Raw genomic sequence first — 6,653 nt, forward strand, 5'->3', positions numbered from 1 at the left:
TTACTAGCTTAACACTAAGGTAAATCTGGGCTTAAGTCAACCCTCGAGCCAAAAAGGAAGCAGCAAACTAGTGGTAAAGATTTGCTAAGCAAACATATCCAATAAAAACAAAAACAAGCCAAACAAAGAAGACTAAAATAAGTAACTGATCCTTTCGTGCAACGACATAGATGTATACCCACAAGAAACAACAGCAAACAGCAAATTATGACCTCCCCAAAAGGGCAAAGCAAAAATCCATTGAAGACTCTAATGAGACAGTGATTTGTGATCTCTCTAAAATTTCAAAATAGTAGTTTTAAGGAAACTCAGTGATCTCCAAGATAACACAGAAAAGCAACTCAGAAATTTATCAGAGATATTTTCTTAAAGGACTCAAATAATTTAAAAATCAAACAGAAATGTTGAAACCAAGAAATACATTTCCCGAACTGAATAACTCCTTAGAGGTTCTCAAGAGCAGAATGGACCAAGCAGAGAAAAAAATTAAGTGAGCTTGAAGACTACTATTTTAAAATACACAGTCAGAGGAGGAAAAACAAGGAAAAGGAACAATGACTGCTTACAAGATACAGAATTAAAGACTTAAATGTAAGACCTAAAATCATAAAAATCCTAGAAGAAAACTTAGGCAATACCATTCAGGACATTGGCATGGACAAAGACTTCATGACTAAAACACCAAAAGCAATGGCAACAAAAGCCAAAATTGACAAATGGGATCTAATTAAACTAAAGAGCTTCTGCACAGCAAAAAAAAACTATCATCAGAGTAAACAGGCAACCTACAGAATGGGAGAAAATTTTTGCAATCTGTCCATCTGACGAAGGGCTAATATCCAGAATCTACAAAGAACTTAAACAAATTTACAAGAAAAAACAAACAACCCCATCAAAAAGTGGGTGAAGGATACGAGCAGACACTTCTCAAAAGAAGACATTTATGTGGCAAAAAAACCTATAAAAAAAAGTTAATCATCACTGGTCATTAGAGAAATGCAAATCAAAACCATAATGAGATACCATCTCACACCAGTTAGAATGGTGATCATTAAAAAGTCAGAAAATAACAGATGCTGGAGCGGATGTGGAGAAATAGGAACACTTTTACACTGTTTTGGGGAACGTAAATTAGTTCAACCATTGTGGAAGACAGTGTGGCGATTCCTCAAGGATCTAGAACTAGAAATACCATTTGACCCAGCAATCCTATTACTGGATATATACCCAAAGGATTATAAATCATTCTACTATAAAGACACATGCACATGTATGTTTACTGCGGCACTGTTCACAATAGCAAAGACTTGGAACCAACCCAAACGCCCATCAATGATAGACTGGATCAAGAAAATGTGGCACATATACACCATGGAATACTATGCAGCCATAAAAAAGGATAAGTTCATGTCCTTTGCAGGGACATGGATGAAGCTGGAAACCATCATTCTCAGCAAACTAACACAAGAACAGAAAACCAAACATTGCATGTTCTCACTCATAAGTGGGTGTTGAACAATAAGAACACATGGACACAGGGAGGGGAATATCATACACCAGAGCCTGTCAGGGGATGGGGGGTGGGGGAGGGATAGCATTAGGAGAAATACCTAATGTAGGTGACGGGTTGATGGGTGCAGTAAACCACCATGACACATGTATACCTATGTAACAAAACTGCACGTTCTGCCCATGTACCCTAGAACTTAAAGTACAATATAAAAAAAAAAAGAAAATTGCCTTAAAAGACCAAACATGCTATAGGATGTTTGTTTTTATTGGATACATTTGCTTGAATATGCTATAGGATATTTTATTAGATATGTTTGTTCAAGAGAGAATTAAGCAAAAGCAAAGGGTAAAAAACTTATTCAACGAAATAATGACAGAAAACTTTCCAAAACTTGAGAAAATATAAATATTCCGGTACAAGAAGGTCTGAGAACACCAAACATATTCCATTCAAATAAGACTACCCAAAGGCATATGATAAGCAAACTCTCAAATGTCAAGGACAAAGAGAGGGTCCTAAAAGTGGCAAGAGAAATGAAGCAAACAACATATAAAGGAGCTCCAATTTGTCTGGCAACAGGCTTCTCAACAAACTATACAGGTTTGTTATACAAGAGAAATACAAAGAATCATTAGAGACTATTATGAACAACTACTTGCCAACAAATTGGAAAGCCTAGAAGAAATGGATAAATTCCTAGACACACACAATCTGTCAAGATTGAACCGTGAAGAAATAGAAAACCTCAACAAACCAATGTGTAATAAACTCAAAACCACAATAAAATGTCTCCTATCAAAGAAAAGCCCAAGACTCATGGCTTCACTGCTGAATTCTACCAAACATTTAAAAGATAGTATCAGTCCTACTCAAACTCTTCAAATAAACTGAAGAAGAAGAAATACTTCCAAACTCATTCTATGAGGCCAGCATTACCCTGATGCCAAAACCAGATGAGGCCTCAGCAAAAAAATACAACCATAGGCCAATAGCCCTAATTAAAATACGTTCAAAAATCTTCAACAAAATACTAGCAAACCAAATTCAACAACATATTAAAAAGATCATTCACCATGTTCGAGTGGGATTCATCCCAGGGATGCAAGCACAGTTCAACATACACAAATCAATAAACATGATACATCACATTAACAGTATCAAGAACAAAAACCATAGATAATTTCAATAGATGCTGAAAAGCATTTTATAAAATTCAACATCCTTTATGATGAAAACCCTCATTAAAATGGGTATTGAAGGAATATACTTCGAAATAACAATGACCATATGTGACAAACCCACGGCTAACACACTGAATGAGGGAGAATTGAAGGCCTTTCCTCTAAGGGCTGGAACAAGACAAGGATGTTACTCAGCATAACACTGGAAGTCCTGGCCAGAGCAATTAGGCAAGAGAAAGAAATAAAGGGCACCCAAATTGGAAAGGAAAAAGTCAAATTAGCCTTGTTCACAGATGACATGACCTAGACAAAGTTAGACTCCACCAAAAAGAGAAAAACATCTGTTAGAACTGATAAACAAATTTGGTAAAGTTGTAGGATACAAAATTAACATACAAAAATCAGTAGCATTTATACACACCAACAGCAAAAAAACTGAAAGAGAAATCATGAAAGCAGTCTCACTTAACAATTGATACAAAAAATATGTAACACCTAGGACTCAATCTAACCAAAGTCAAATATCTATACAAGGAAAACTATAGAACTCTGATGAAAGAAATCAAAGACCCCCCAAAATAGAAAGATATACCACATGCATGGATTGAAAGAATTAATGTTGTTAAAATGACAATACTATCCAAAGAAATTTACAGATTTAATGCAACCCCTATTAAAATAACAATAACATTCTTCATAGAAATAGAAAAAAAATTCTAAAATTTATACGGAACCACAAAAGACTCAGAATAACCAAAGCAACTCTGAGCAAAAAGAACAAAGCAAAATATTCTACAAAGTTATCATAACCAAGATGCATGACACTGGCAGGAAAACAGACACAAAGACCAACGGAATAAAACAGAAAACCCAGATAGAAATCCACACATTTACAGCCAACTCATCTTTGACAAAGGTACCAAGAACATAAAATAGTTCTAACATACAAGAACATACAAAAAATGGCCCTAGGAAAACTGGATAACTATATGTAGAAGAATGAAACTAGACCTCTCTCTCTAACCATAAACAAAAATCAACTGAAAATGGATTAAAGACTTAAATCTAAGACCTGAAACTATAAAAATTACTAGAAGTAAACATTGGGGAAACACTCCATTGGTCTGGGCAAAGACCTTTCGTAAAGCCTTTAGAGGCTTTATAAAAGCCTCTAAAGCACAGGAACCAAAGCAAAAATAGACAAATGGGGTTAATTCAAGCTGAAAAGCTTCTGCACAGCAAAGGAAACAAGCAACAATGTAAAGAAACAACCTACAGAATGGGAGAAAATATTTGCAAGTGACCTACCCAGGAAGGACTTAATATCCAGAATATATATAAGGAGCTCAGATAACTCAGTAGCAAAGAAACAAATAATCCAGTTTAAAAACGGGCAAAAGATCTAAACGGACACTTCTCAAAAGAAAACATTCAAATGGCCAACAGGTATATGAAAAAATGCTCAACATCACTAACCATCAAAGAAATGCAAATCAAAACTACAATGCAATATCATCTCACCCTAGTTAAGGTTTGAGGTTTGTATCAAAAAGGCAGGAAATAACAGATACTTCCAAGGATATAGAGAAAGGGGAATCCTCATCCACTGCTGGTGGGAATGTAAATTAGTATAGCCACTGCGGAAAACAGTATGGAGGTTCCTCAAAAAATTAAAAATAGAACTAACATATGACCCAGCAATTCTGTTACTGGGTTACATCCCAAAGAAAGGAAATCAATATATGAAAGAGATATCTGCACTCCCACATTTATTGCAGTACTATTCACAATAGCCAAAATATGGAATCGACCTCAGGGCCCATCAGTGGATGAATGAATAAAGAAAATGTAGTACATATACACAGTGGACAATTATTCAGCCATAAAAAGAATGATATCCTGTCATTCTGGAGGCTATTATGTTAAGTGAAATAAGCCAAACACAGAAAGACAAATATCGTATGTTCTCACTTATATGTGGGAGCTAAAAAAAAAAGTGGATCTCATGAAAATTAAGACAGAGAGTAGATTAGTGGTTACCAAAGGCCAGGAAGTGTAGAGTGAGAGAGGGATGAAGTAGGGGGAAGATTATATATGTAATTATTGCCACAGAACTGTGAACTTAAAAATGGTAAAGATGGTAAATTTTATATGTATATTTTACCTCAATAAAAAAGTTAATTTAAGAAACTATTGCCAAACAAAGAGGTGAGTAGGCCAAGAGGTCTCTGCCCTCATGGGTGAGATTAATGTCATTGTAAAAGGGCAAGTTCAGCCCCCTAGTGGACAGGCAGGGGGAACAAAACAAATTCAATTGTAATGAGAAATTTTAACACACTATTCTCATCTTCCACAAACCAAATAAAAAGGTAAAAATGCGCAGGAATCTGACTAATTAGAATCACTCATTAGATATATATTAAACTTTCAGCCCAGCAGAGAATAAATCATATAGTCAAGAGTAAATAAAAGATTTATTAAAATGTATCAAATATTGAATACTATAGGAGAGCTCTATAAATGCTGAAAAGCAAAAAATACACAAGCCACCTTTTCGGGCCACAATGAATGAATACCATAAATTTTTTTAAGAGTTTAAACAAAGAAACAAAAAGGGAGTCCTGACTTCCTGAACAAGTATTGTAAAACACGGCATGTATAATCATTGGTTCAATAAGGAAAACAAAACTGTAACAGAAAACACAGCTATCCTTCTGGAGCCCACTGGCTTGAACTATTCTCATGGCTAGAATGCAGAAGCTTGGAAACTGAAAAGAAGCTATAACGACTGCGAGACTGAGTGACCCTCACCAATGGACTGCCAACTAACAATTTTATCTATACTGTGCTCATCCTCCACCAGTTAATTGGACAGAGTAGGCATGCAACACACACGTAGACACACATACACACACACACACACACATTGAATTAACTGGATATGAGAAAAAAGAAATACACTTAAGGTAGAGAGGTGATGGCAGAACAAAAATTGTATGTGGCCATCTTCAAAGTAAACACATTAAATATTGTAAAAAATCTTTTTGTCTTAAAAAGTCATAAGGGTGATAAATCTTGGAGAGCCTGAAGTTGGCCATTAGGCTTGATGAAGTGGGCAAATTCTAAGGTATATGTACCAGGTGAGCACGAATACAATAGGTGAGGTAATCAGTTTTAGAGCCTAAATAGAAGTCGGGCCATTTCTTTTTGCTAGCTTTACATACCAAAGGCCACTGCCTTGATGGTGGATATTTTGGCACATGGGTATTCTTTATGTAATTTTCTACATTTTCCTATATGTTTGAAATATTTTTTAACTTTCAAAATAAAAATACTTATCATTATATTACTTACAAGAATCTACAAAATAGACTCCTATTGTACTGATGGGAATGTATATTGGAAAACAATTTTGAAATACTTATGGAGAGCCTCCGAAGTGCTAATACCCTTTAGCTCAGTAATTATATTTGGGGGATCCTATCCTTAAGGGGAAAAATATAGTCAATATATTCATTGGAATATCATTTATAATAATAAAAAATGGGGAAATCAAAATTCACAAATAGAATAATTATCATTTAACTCAGAAGTACGCTGTAGACAGCAGCCTATGAACCAATTCCAACCCACTGGCTATTTTATTAGCGCATAGGCATGCCTATTTGTTTACATATTATCTATGGCTGTTTTCATACTAGGTAGGCAGAGTTCAGTAGTACCAAAAGAAACCATACGGTTCAAAAGCCGAAAACATTTGCTATCAGATCCTTTGTAAAAAGTTTGCCAATATCTTGCTTACAGTATGGTATATCTATATAATAAAATATAATGCCATTAAAACCCTACAAGAAAACCTAGGCAATACCATTCAGGACATAGGCATGGCAAGGACTTCATGTCTAAAACACCAAAAGCAATGGCAACAAAAGCCAAAATTGACAAATGGGATCTCATTA

The sequence above is a fragment of the Symphalangus syndactylus genome, chromosome 3, assembly GCF_028878055.3.
Source record: "Symphalangus syndactylus isolate Jambi chromosome 3, NHGRI_mSymSyn1-v2.1_pri, whole genome shotgun sequence".
Taxonomy (NCBI): Eukaryota; Metazoa; Chordata; class Mammalia; order Primates; family Hylobatidae; genus Symphalangus; species Symphalangus syndactylus.